Here is a 13,264-nt window from a genome sequence, read left to right on the forward strand (position 1 = left end):
TGTTTCCTAGGTTCTTTTTCTTTCATGTTTCCGTGTTCCTTTCATCTTAGCGAAATTCAGTGTTGTTTGTACAAATGTTTGTGAGACATTTTGCTATTCCAGATTGAACACTGGATCTTGCAGTTGCCTATGCGAGTTTGCTCATAGGTCATTTTAACATAATACTTCTTTACGGAACACACCAGATGTATGCACAATAGGTGCCTGCCCTTCCAACTATAGCACGGAAGGTGTAATAGTATATATATATTATATTATATTATATATGCACAATAGGTACCTACCCTTTCGACTATAGCGCGGAAGGTTTGATATGAGCGCTACTTGGGCGTCGCACATGCAGCGCGCAAAATGTCTGAGTGTCAGAGAGGGGTAAAACATGCGCTGCTTGAGCGACACCCGTCTAGCGCCCATTACTCACATCCTTCTAATTTATGTAGCGAACTTTTGACTCTTTAAGAAAAAAAAGAAAGACATTAAAAATTTGTGGCCTTAAATCTGCCACGATAATTCCATGGCTATAAGAAGCGTCATGACGGTTAAAACGAAAAGGATTTAAGTTAAACCGTCACCAAATATATAAATGTAATATTCTTTTTTGCGCACACATAAAATGGAACTAAGAGAGTATCAATTTCAACACTTCTGCCCAAACAACACTTGGCGTTTTCTCATGAAACCTAACAGCAAAAGCTAGACAGTGTTTGAAATCAAATGCATCTTTGTTTGAGCTAAACTCAAAGCGCACAAACCAAAGATCTAATTACTTAAATGTTTGCGGAAAGTCTCAAGTGAAGCAAGTTGTATTAATCCAAGACTCGAATTCCGGGCATTCAATTTAACTACTGAAAGTGGCCTTTTATGTTATTTCTATTGTGAGTGAAGAAATACTGAAACATTCTCTTTAATAGGGTGTTCAGGCTAGCTTGACTGTACCTCATCTATTCTACAGTATCTACAATCTCCCACGAACACAAATACTAGTTAATTCTATCAACCAAGGCTTAAGCAGATGAGATGAGGAAAATCACCTGATCTTTTTTCTTATATATTATTTTTTATGACTCATTCACCTAGTCTTTTTGGTCTGTCAAAACATGTCCAACATATCTCCAGCTGAGACAAAGAGAGGAAAGTGGAAGAACTAATGGGAAAATCCTTACAGAAAGTCTTCTGAATATCGTACAACGCCCGAATTATAAAGTTCAAAACTGAAGAAATTATTACAACAGCCAAAAGAAATGCAAAGCAAACAGATCACTATATCACTACCAAGGACTGGATCCATCTTGTTACTGAAATTAACCATTGTTCGACTGTTTTGGTATGCAAAATAAAATAAGACATACAAACAGAGGATCTAAGTTACAACACCTGGAAGAATTTCAAAGCAAAAGGTCAGAACACATATTGCATACACTTGCCTTTCTAAAAAAAAAAAAGTAATAATAATAAAATAAAGAACAAATACCAAAAAGAATTATCTCTTAGCTTCTATTTCTAATGCATAAAAACGTCAAGCATCTCATTAGTAAAAGGTAGCATGTAATTCTCTTAACACTTTGGTTCAGACCATGACAGGATCAGAGGCGTATCTAGCCTACAAGTTTGGGGTTCAATTGAACCCCAAACTTTTGATGCGAAGCCTAAATTTATGTTTAAAAAATTATTAAAATTGCAATAAATAGTAGATATGAACCCCTAATTTTAAAAATATAATGAGTTTAATGCTAAAAATCTTAAGATTGAACCCATAAAATTTAAATACTGAATCTGCCTCTGGACAGGATAGTGTATCAAAGAACAAGCTTACACAAAAAACAAGACTGTTTTAGTAAATCAGGTCAATATCCGACAGTTATCCCAATGACATAATTCAATTAAAGATTCCAGTACTATAATACATAAAAACTTAGACGTTTTAACTTAGAATTTGCTAACAATACCAATAGAGAGGCTTCAGAGGATTAAGAGAACAGTAGGCCTAGGCAGCTACATAACATAGGAGAAGACTGGATATCATACAGATGATGGATTCAGTAACTTTGGGTTGTTCGGCAGATTTGCTACTTTCTTCTTTTGTCATATCATAAACCTTCAACAATTTGAGAATTGCAACCTCTTTTTTGTCTTTGAATGCTAGGTGGATGGCAGAACCGAAAGGACTCATAAGAAATCTTCACCAATTTGAGAGTACATAACTAAAACTATAAAAGGAAATTGTTTGTCGATAAAGTACATTTCAATGTACACTTTGAACTATGAACATAACTTTAAAGCACACAAATCACCACAATCCTCCATTTATCAAATTTGTTGTGGAGTGGACACTTTAGTATGACAAGATGAACTATGAAAGTAATCAGACTGGATAGAAATAAAAAACGAGACTCGTCTCAATTTCCGATATTCATCGCTTAATAATGGACCCATCAGCTATGAAAAGTAAACAAGAGCATAAAAAGGGAAAGTACAATATTATCAAGGAACTGAACAAACCTACAAGACAACCGATACTCTGCAGCCACTGTCTCCACTGTAAAGACTTCTCTCTAACTTCTAGTTTTCATGTATAAATCATACACCTCGGGCATCTCCACCCTAAAAGGCAACACGTATTTCTTTAGAAACTGCAATTCAGTATGTTGTAAAGACTTAGGTTCCTTGTTATCAGTTGGTTTTCTTTAAGAAACTTCACGATTTCATTCCTTGGCCTGATCCTCTTCTCCAAACTGTGCTTTAAAAGTGTCGCATGAGAAGCCAGATAACTGGGTTCATACCCCAGTTCGTTCATGAAAAACTTTAATGTAATCCTTATCTTAGAGTCTGATAAAGCCAAACAGTAAGGAAGTTTTTCACTGTCAAATGTTCACTTCTTTTATTTCCAAGAATTACGGTATTCTACTTAACCACAATCGTTCCCTTTCTTTCATTTAACCTATTAACTCTTGTCTCCACGCTCCTCACATCCTCTAACTTCTACCCTTTTTTTTTTTTGTCCGTAAGTCCACCTACTCAATTTACTTACTACAATACGATGCACCTAGGGAATGGTTCACTATCTGAAATCCGCTACTACATTTATCTTATATTAGCCACCCCTCCACACACAATCTCACGAAATCATAAAGATGAATAAGCAATACCAACGACGGTAGTACATGCGTGCATAACATAGAAATATGAGATGTAGTGCAATGCAGAATGCGATGCAAGGGCCAAACACACTGTACATACATTGTTATATCCTGTATTTTCGTACGTCGGAAAACGTGCGAGTTAAATGATATTAGTAACGGACATGAGGTTATCCCCCAAGCTTATAGGTGGTTAAAGTGATGGTACACATGTATCGTAAGGATTTGAGGTTGAACAAATTGAAGAAAAATTAAATTTCGTCGAGGTTCAAAATTCATTTGAATAAAATACGGTCCAAACTATAATATTCTGTATTTTTGGACTAGGAAATTGAATCATCCAACATGAGCAAATTTACCCGAGCCTGAAGAATTTGGTCATATTCAAGCATGAAAATCAAGAACTGGGTGTAAACAAGAATGAAGTTCCGAAATAACTTAGGACTTAGAAAGTGTGATGATGGTGATTGAGAATAATATCTGGTGTATATATAAAGAGGCTATGGATTAGAGTTCTACAACACGATCATGATAATGAGTATATAAGGTGTGTTGAAAGGAGAAATGATTTTTATTTAAGTAAATAGTGACCAAGCAATTAATTGTGTGTGCAATTGATAAAATGGGAAATTGTAGTGGAAGGCAACAAATTAATTAAGACAATGGGATAAGTATTATGTGGATATAATCCATATGGATCTTGACAAGTGGCAACAAGTGTGAAATTATACACACGCACAGATAAGTGGGGGTGGCACTATCTAAAATTAGTTAATAACTCATCACTTGTGCTGAAATGTATTTGAGAAGCTAAATGAGATTGATGATCAAGATAAATTGTAGTGCATAAATCTGCCACGTATTATACATTATTGGTCAAAGATATGTATAGAAAGTTATGGGCCAAGTCATTTAATATTAGGCTGGAAATTTTGAATTTTATATCTATGGATATACATCCACGGTAAGCTCGCCACTTGTCCATTATTTTATCAAATTACATGCACAGATATCTTGGTACTTAAGTAGTCATTTTATTAGAGGGAAAACGTATTGACAACACCTATCCTGAACATAGTACGTGGCTATTTAAAAAAAAGGTACACCAAACAAACTTTTTTTTTCGATATACAAAAAGGAGTAGTATTTAGTTCATCTATTGCCTTTAGTAACTTCCACGACTAGAGATCTAATCTCCAAAATCCATCACCCTCAATATATACAACAATTGAAGCAAAAGAGTGATATGAACCAAAAGGATTAGGTGCTTACCATTTGCATGCTCGAAGTAGAATTGTAAATTTGGGACTAACACCTAGAGGTTGAAAGAATTTCTTCATGTTGACTCGGATTCAAGGGCAGACATCTAATGGCAGGGTTGACTCATTATAATCACTCGACATAATTAATCAAGGATTAGCGTACCCAGTTCGTTGTTGAATTCGGGTTTCTTTTCGAAGGGAAGTAAAGTGGAAGAAGATCATTTCTTGATATATAAAGTAAGAATTGTCCTCTTCTAAGTATATTTAAATTCATCTAGGTCATAGTTAAATTGTGAGACGGGAACTATGAAATTAATTATGCGGGTATTTGATTAAATATTGGAATAAAGTGGGACAGTACGAAATTATTAATGATACTAGGTTGGTTATTGTGGTTGTTGTTGATTTTTGAGCGAGTTAAATTCTCGGGATGGCCTATTTACAGGGGAAATGCTGCCGAATTTTCTGTAGAATTGAGAGTTAGTTTGGAATGAATAATTACTTAAGTGCCTATGGTTAACATTGGATATTCATGGGCATATTTGTAGACCTTGGGGAGCCCGAGGCGTAGATTTGGATTAGCGTTAGATTGGCTAGCTTGGAGTGCGTACAAGGTATGTAAAGCAACCTCCTTTCTTTTTGGCATGCCTTAGTTTTACATAGGCTAGATTAGAGCCTTAAGGAAATTCCAAATCCGAAATCCGAGCATGATATGATATATATATATTCCTTGCACTCTTATGTATGAATTGATGAAATATGACCCATTATGTTTTTGAAAGAAGTGATTTCCAAACTTTGTACAAAAAGGTTTCACTTTAATGAATTTCGTAATTTTTGAATGCATATCTTTCGCATAAAGGCTCGGATTGTTCCAACATTTTTATAAGAGTTTGCATTATGTATAATGAGTATGTTTTCCATAAGCGGGCCCGACTTGTGGAAATTCCCGTCCGTGGGTCCCGCGACTTTCCTTTATGTAATTCGGACGACTTTTGAAAGAATTTGGTATGATTATCATTTCGAATTTCAAGTATGGTCATTTACTTATTTTTGAGTCTATGATAATGATTTTATGCATATGGTTACTCATGACTCTGCTCGTGCGTTCTGTTATATCTTTCGCCGGTTCCCGGGCCGGTTCTGTTATCGTGCGCACTTTGATATACTCCGGAGTTATGCTGTGTTTATGGTTCACCGAGCTACTCGCAAAAGAGGGTCGGGTTCCACATATATTTGGTGTTATGTTGTGTATGGCGTTATGTTGTGATGTGATATGTGACGGGGATACGGAGATTTGAAACATTCTGGTGTTATGCTGTGTTATGGCGCCATCGACGGGCGGGCGACCATATTCTTCTGTACCCTACGCATGACTTATATATTTTTGAAAGTAAACAAATTTTGATATGTTGGATTTATACTTATGTTCTGTACTACTATTTCGTTTATGCCTCAGATTTGTTTCTGTATTTTTCTGCTTTGCATACTCAGTACATATTTCGTACTGACCCCCTTTCTTCGGGGGGCTGCATTTCATGCCCGCAGGTACAGACGCACAGTTTGGTGATCCACCAATTTAGGACACCCCCTTCTGCTGTTTGGAGTGCTCTTATTCCGGAGCCTACATTTTGGTATATATACTTGTTTGATGCATATGTATATATTTGTTCAGGGGTACGGCGGGGCCCTATTCCGCCATATGATCCGTTTGGTCTGTTTAGAGGTCTGTAGACGTATTTGTGGGTGTGTGTGCCTACTTCTGTACAGATGTGTTTGTATGACCCTGTTCGTTATGGCAGCCTTGTCGGCGTGCACTTTGTATATGTTTTGGGCCGTTGCGCCATCTGTTAGCCTTGTCGGCTTTTGATACATTTGATAGCCTTGCCGGCTTTTTGATATAAGTATATGTATATGTTAGCGCTGAATTGTGTCCGATACAGTTTGACATAGTTTGAGACGGCATATAGTGTTTATGGCCGTATATGCTATTTGGATGTGATCAGATATGGATAGGCATGTCAGGGTGCCCAAGTAGGGCGCCAGTCACGGCCTACGGGGTTGGGTCGTGACATACATGCTAACTGATGTCATTGCTCAGTAGTCATGACCTGCATGGGACCTGTTGACACCCAATTTTGTCCCACCTTTCCTCCGAAATACCTATTTTACGCTTCCAATATTTTGGCAACTTTAAAAAATAATTATTTATGTTTTACTATAATTATTAGCTTTTATTAATACCGGCATTTCACCGTTACTACTACCATTATTATTATTATTACTATTATTATTATTAGGATTATTATTATCATCATTATTATTATTATTATTATTATTATTTGTTATTATTATTAATACCAGTATTATCATAATTTGCGTTTCAGCATTTTTACCACCTTATGCATACACATCGCATTTATTTCGCACAATTAAATGGTAGCGTTTATTTGTTTTCAAAATATTATTGCACGACTATTACAACGTCATATAATTTTATTACCTGAGCACTAATAATTACATATTTTATATTTTAGCACACTTAGTATATAATTAATTAAAATGGGTCTTTTATTTGAAATTAGAAACCCAAATTGGTTCTTTCATCAGCCAAATTATTAGTCCAAATACAAGCCCAATTCACCCCCAATATTTTCAGATTAACCCAAAACAATTTTCATAGCCCACATTTTGAACGATCCAGCCCACTACCCAAACCTACCCGACCCTTCCCTTTAGGATAATATAGAACCCTTACCTAGAATCACACTGATTAAGCAGACTATTAACGGAGGTTTAGTTAGCTTTACCTTTGTTAATAATTAGGTGCCCTAATTCACCTTAAAATCAATTAGGTGGCGACTCCTTAAAACAAAGCAAAATAGGAATCTCCAACCTGTTGTACTCTAATTTAACCCGTTTAAAATGGGGTATAACAGCTTGGCGACTCCGCTGGGGAACTAAAGGTTCTTAACCATAACAACTTAGGTTAATAATTAATTAATTGGATTGTTTTGGGTGTTTTGCCTTTATCTTTGCTTTGTTGTTTTCTTATGTGCTTTTAAATGACTGTTTTATTATGACAAATTTTCTATGTTACTGCTTTCCTTAAACTGGCATTCCGTTCATATTTCCTCCATTTCTGGAAAACTCACACTATCACACGTACACGCGAGGTGTGTTTTGCGCACCCGCAAATTTCTTCGTAGAATCCAAATTTTAGGAGAGTTGGCGTATGCGCGGGGTGTCCGAATAACGGTGACCGCGTAGCCTTCTCACTCGAGTAGTCCACTCGGGAACCTTGTGTCTAGTAAGCCAAATCTTAGAAAAACTTAAGATAGAGCTTTGCCACCAATTTTATTAAGTCATGCATGCATAAACCTTAGGTGGGCCGATCCTTGGTATCGGTTCCACAATTCAAAAACCTACCAAATTGTCAACGGGTTTGCATAACCCAACGACCGACAAGCATATTATGTGTAACGTGATAGTGATAGAAGGATCCAAGTCTAACCACGACATGTCGAGTTTGGGAATCATTTCTTTTTGTAGGATGGTTTTTCACACCCCAAAGCTAGTTTAATGCTTAAGTTCCTATGTTACATTTGATATTTGCTTCTGTTTCTGATTATGTAGTTAGCAATGCGATCACTTTGAGTGTAATGAGTTCTAAGAAGAGCATGAATAAATTTATGTTTCCCCTTTAGTAATTAAAGGTGTATTTTCTGAATGTTAGCTTGTAGTATGCTGACAGTTGAAGTTGTTATTTGAAATGGCTTGAATGAGGCTTTGTTAAGATTTAATCAAGTCCCTATTGTGCTTTAATCTTGGTAAAGAGTTCCCTTTTATCATGATCCGTAGCTAATCCCTGTTTGAAGATAATAAGGAGTTCACTGTCTTGTTCCAGCATCTGTTGAACTTGGATTTTTCACTTTGAAATCTCTTTCAAGTTTTGATATGAGTTTAGGTGTTAAATCTTGAAAAGTTACCATTTGTATGAGATTCCATAACATGATTAAATCTTTGAGACATGTTCAAAAATACTTTAAACTTGTCAGGTGCTTTATTGAACACAATAAATCAAGATTAAAATCTGTTTCCCACACCTTTAGCATGCTATAAGGAGCTTCATGACTTCTTCTCATTTTAGCTAGTTGTTGTCACTGTTTGCTACGCCATAGAATGACTACATGTGTGGCTCAAACCTGGAAATGTTCCCCATATTCACTTAATTTGAGCCTCTGAGCTATTTTTCTTCCCTTTTATTGTGTATCCTAAAGGGTAGTTTTGTTCTGTTTGGACTAATTTCTTGGCCAAATATGGTCCTTGGTTTTATTTCTAATTTGAGCTTAACTCTAAATCTTCTTCGTTTTGAACAAATGTTGTGAGTGGTCAATTGCACCCCCTTTTTATTGGCTTTGAGCTTAAGAGTTGCTAAATATGCCTTCTTTTAGTTTTTTTCATATTCAAGAATACTAAGCACAACTATTTAACAAATTTTTTACCTAGTTCATCCTTGAGGAATAGGTCAGTTCCCCTCTAATTTTTTTTCAAAAAAAAAAAAATATCAGTAGTTAAGTCAAGGTTAGGACTGAGTTGTGGTTCTCTCTTGATCCATCTGGTTGTGCAAATGTGTTCATAAGTTAAAACTTGAGCTAGGCATGCATGAAATAGTTAGTGTCTCTGTCTAAGAATGAAGACTGCAGTAAATGGCTTCACATATGTCATATATTGTAACTCCCCTTTTGTTGCCTTAGCCTTTTAAGCCTGCTGCTTTGTTTTATTGTTTATGGCCAGTCCTTGAAAGTTCATATTTTCTTTATACCCCATTATTGAGTTGATGCACTCCTTTATATGGTTTGGTTTACTAGTTGCTAAAATCCTATGTACTAAACTGTTTGAATGCATGTTGTTCCTGTTATTTTCCGAGGCTATACTTTAAAGTATACCCTAGAGAAATCAAGTTCCTCCAGTGTTCTAATTTCAAAGACTAGTTTGTTGTTTTAATGTTGAATTCTTGGAAACTTTTGAGCTGCTACTTGGCTGTTATGTTTGCTATAAAGAGCTGCTGAGATTTTGGTCGTTTACACCTTTTCTTGAAGGTGTTTCACTGATGCATCTTGGCTGAAGTGCTATTGTTTTTTTTTTTTTTAAAAAACTTGGAGCTTAAACAAAAGTCAAGGCATGCCTTGGGTTCAGTTTATCCTCCTTCGATAGCTTGTCCATGCCTAAGGTTCTAGAAACCTTTGCGACATTGGAAACATGGATAGTGGTAACCCCCCTTTGGTGTCTCATCTTTTCAAGTTTGATGTTTATTATATCATGAATAAGATCTAAATAAGAATTTGCTAATTACATTGAACTGTAGCTTGTCCACACATTTGGAGTATGAAATCTATAGCTTCTGTTTAATTCACGGGCTGCATTTTGTTCTTACAAAAATCTTAATTGGTGGTTGAATAGCTGGACTTATCTTTACCCTTTTCTTTAGATCTACCTTGAGAATGAAGGTTCAAAAGGGTTGTGAAAGTTTTTACTGTAATCTTTCCTCCCCCTTTTTAACCTACTTCTGTTGTTTGCTACATCATAGAGTGACTGCACATTTGGTTCAAATCTAAAAAATGCTCATTCAAACATGAGTGAATCAATCTTAGTGTGTTGAGAGATTAATTAGGTATTAATCTAAATATGTGTTTAGAGTTCCTAAGTTCAAGTCTTAAGATGTAGCTAAAACTTAAAAGTTTTCTCTTCTCTTTAGAATTTGGCAGTCACTTGGCTTAAGCTGTATTTGAACATTTCCCTGTAGTTGAATGTTGTGTCATCTTGGTTAAGTGTTGAGGATATATGGTTCTTCCAGATTGTATGTTTAAGTTTTTATGTTTAAAGAATATTATCTGGTAGTAAAGAAGACTAGCTTTTAGGAAAGTATGCTGAGTTTCTGAACTCTTTTTTTTTTATTTTTTTTTATTTTTTTATTTATACTAATTGCTTTGGTTTTGCCTAAGTTGAGGATGATTTACTTCCTTCTCTATTTTAGTTGTTATTTGATTCTTGATACTCATGCCTCACCCCTCATTTTCTTTGCATGACTTCGAGATTTTTCAAATCCCAAATGTCCCGGAGTTGCTATCGAATTATGTACATAGACAGATCTTCTTTCTTGAACATTTAACTTAGGACTAGCTTAAAAAATAATGATCTTAAGATGCTTTATACACATTTTTAAAATCAGTGTTCTGAAGAATCTTATATGGTTCTCTATTCTGTCACATGTTAGTAAGAATGAAAATAGGTGTGTGTGGTGATATAGTTGTTCTCTCCTGCTGCGTCTTAAGTCTTTAATGCTGCACTGGACACTTCTAAGGGCTTGTAGTGTCTCCTGTCTTGAAGCCCATTTTGAGCTGATGCTTGACAAGCAATAATCTGGATGTGTGTTTGGTTGTTATGACCATCTACTATGATTGGTTGTTGTACATAGTTGCTGATGTTTCTCTATGATGCTATACTGCTGACCTTTGCTGTTGTATTTTTGTGAGCTATTATGCTTGGGATTTGACAAAGAACAGTACTACACTTGATTTGCTGCTGCAATCTTAACGAGCTGTTTTGCAGTATGTTGAGATTTGGGCTGCTGATCAAGAGCAGACACTTCACTTGAGGCAGAAATGAAAAAGAAGTGAATAAATACTGAACTTGAGCTGCTATTTCAGAGGCAGCTTGCTGTCACACTTTAGCTACTGCCTGTTGTGTTTCTGCTGCCTCTTTTGAGGGTGAATTGATGCTATTTATTTCGTTGAACTGCTGGACTATTGGCAAATGGTTGCTACATTTTTTAGGGCTGAAAGATGAAAGTCTCTTAACCTTTCAAAGGATAAGCTGCTGCACTTTTGACGTTTAAAAGAGTTGCATTCATGAGCTGATGTGTTCTTGAAATATTGTTGTTCTTCTTCTACGTACTATGGCTGCTTATTGCTACTATTTATTGCGTATTTGAGGCCTTTAAGTTTAAAGTGAACGGACTTCTATACTTAGTGAAAATCCCACTGATTTGATTAAAAACATGATTGAGATAATGTTTGTTGAGCTAAACCTAAATTTCCAAGCGCTTTTCTTTTCCTGGGAACATTCCTTATCTTGTTCTGTCAGCAAGATTTTGATTAATTTAAATTGCAACTGCTAAAGGCTATATTTTGTAGAGCTAAGGAGGAAAAGGATACCAACTGGTTTCCTGAAGGCTAAAGTCGTTTTGGTGTTAACTGGGGGATCAAATGACGCCGTGAACCATCTAGTTTTCTTTGATATTTGTATGTGTAGTAGCAGGAGAGGGAAAAATTTATATAAGAGTTGATCTCACGATCTTTTCTTCTTTTGGTTTTCGTATGGAAATTTTCTATTAGGATTCTAATTTAATTAAGTTTCGCCTGGGTTGAGAGTGTTTATTGCGTTTGGACGTCGTCATGGGAAGACAATTTGGATAAGACATTCTCGCTTTGGGACCATGGTTGTCACTCCCGAGATGTGGGATCAAATGACGAACATAATGCAATATTTGGGAAGTACGGGAGCAGGGCCTAGCAATAATAGAGCATCATCTTCAGCTCAGCCGCCAGCATGATCAAATGCAAATTTTAGGCCAAGTTCGTGATTGTTTTTATATTATGCTATCTTTGATGTATTCTGGTTTATTTGATGTACTCGCTTTTATTCAATAGAATTTGGCCTCTTTTATTCCCAAACTCAAGTGTCTCAATTAAATGGCTTGGATCACTCTATCATAATCTCGAATATTTGGCGTTAGGCCTACCTCTGGCAGAAAGAGGTCCCAACATATTAGGACGTGTTATTAATGTTTGTGTTATAAACTTTGTAAGTCATTTGCTTCCTTACTTGCTAAGTGATTTACTTGAATTTATCTGTAATATGCTCGCTCTTGAATTTATTTGCGATTACTTGATGCTAAGAGAATTACTGGAATTTATTTTCTACTTGTAAAGTTTTATTTCTTTAGAGGTTGCCCAGCATTGAACATTGTGTTGGCTGCGAATCTGCGTTAAGGACAAGATACAATGGCAAAAAGATTTGAATCATTCAACATCGGTGTGGGATTGGTGCAAGCGCAAAATAAGGATAGCGAGAAGAATGTGGTACAAAGAAGCGTGTTGGTCAATTTAGGAAATACTTTCAGCCTTCTTCCTAACACAAGTTCAGCTTCCGACTCAACCCAAAACATTTTCTTCACTATTTCTCTTCACCCAGCTCCTACACATGTACTGCCAAGATACTCTATTAAACCATAAGCTTTGCAAGTCACGTCGATGCCTAATGTCCAAAAGCCTGCACTTGCAGCACCCTTCACAGAAAACCAGTAAAATCAGCTAGTGGTATGCCCATACAAGAGATTGAGAAATGAAACGAATGCAATCAATTGGGATGACTCGGATAGAGAGCTTCACAATTTAAGGATAATTGTCGAAGAAGAGATGCGGGCAAGAAATATCCAAAGTTTAAAATATGAAAGCTTGTGCATGCTTCCAAATGTTGAGTTGCCGCCAGGATTCAAAGTGCCAAAATTCAACACCTTCAATGGCAGAGGAAATCCTGTTACGCACTTGAAGGACTATTGTAGCAGATTAATGGGAATTGGACAAGATGAAGCCATACGAATGAAATTGTTCATTCAGAGCCTATCAGGGTTAGCATTAGATTGGTACACAGAACAAGATTTTCGCAAATGGTACACATGGGAGGACATGGCCCGCGACTTTGTAGAACAATTCAAGTTTAACATCAGAGTTAGTCCAAATCTTTATGATATGCGTGAGATAGAAAGAATGCCACATGAGTCTTTTCAAGAATATGCCATCC

General features: G+C 36.1%; 1 long non-coding RNA gene across 2 annotated transcripts; it reads left to right on the forward strand.

Moving 5' to 3' along the window:
• The first annotated feature begins 4,192 nt into the window (after window positions 1-4,192).
• Window positions 4,193-12,135, forward strand: LOC132626911 (uncharacterized). Of its 2 annotated transcripts, XR_009577698.1 has the most exons (3): window positions 4,193-4,636; window positions 4,948-5,013; window positions 5,948-12,135. It is a non-coding gene; the product is annotated as an uncharacterized LOC132626911 (long non-coding RNA). The 2 variants fall into 2 exon arrangements; XR_009577697.1 differs by having other exon boundaries at window positions 4,193-5,013.
• Window positions 12,136-13,264: the final 1,129 nt, after the last annotated feature.

This window comes from Lycium barbarum, chromosome 2 (genome assembly GCF_019175385.1).
Source record: "Lycium barbarum isolate Lr01 chromosome 2, ASM1917538v2, whole genome shotgun sequence".
Taxonomy (NCBI): Eukaryota; Viridiplantae; Streptophyta; class Magnoliopsida; order Solanales; family Solanaceae; genus Lycium; species Lycium barbarum.